Source organism: Plasmopara halstedii (genome assembly GCF_900000015.1).
Source record: "Plasmopara halstedii genome assembly, contig: Scaffold_323, whole genome shotgun sequence".
Lineage (NCBI taxonomy): Eukaryota > Oomycota > Peronosporomycetes > Peronosporales > Peronosporaceae > Plasmopara > Plasmopara halstedii.
The window spans coordinates 2339315-2339600 of NW_020187244.1; positions in this window are offsets into that span (position 1 = coordinate 2339315).

Consider the following 286-nt stretch of genomic DNA (forward strand, 5'->3'; position numbering starts at 1 on the left):
TGATCGAGCGGCCCTTGACGAATCCCTTTTGATCGGGGTGGATCAAGTTTGGGATAATTTGCTGGAGTCGATACGTCAGTGCTTTAGACAGTATCTTGACATCTACCGGGATCAGTGCGATTGGACGGTAGTTGCCGGGTTGTGCTCTAGACCCCTTCTTGTGGAGAAGCACGACGACAGACTTGCGCTGAGACGGAAGCAGGATCCCGCGCTGTAGCTGGTCATGGGAGACGATACTCAAGCATTCACCAAACACTTTTGGAGCCACCTGGTAAAAACCAGCAGT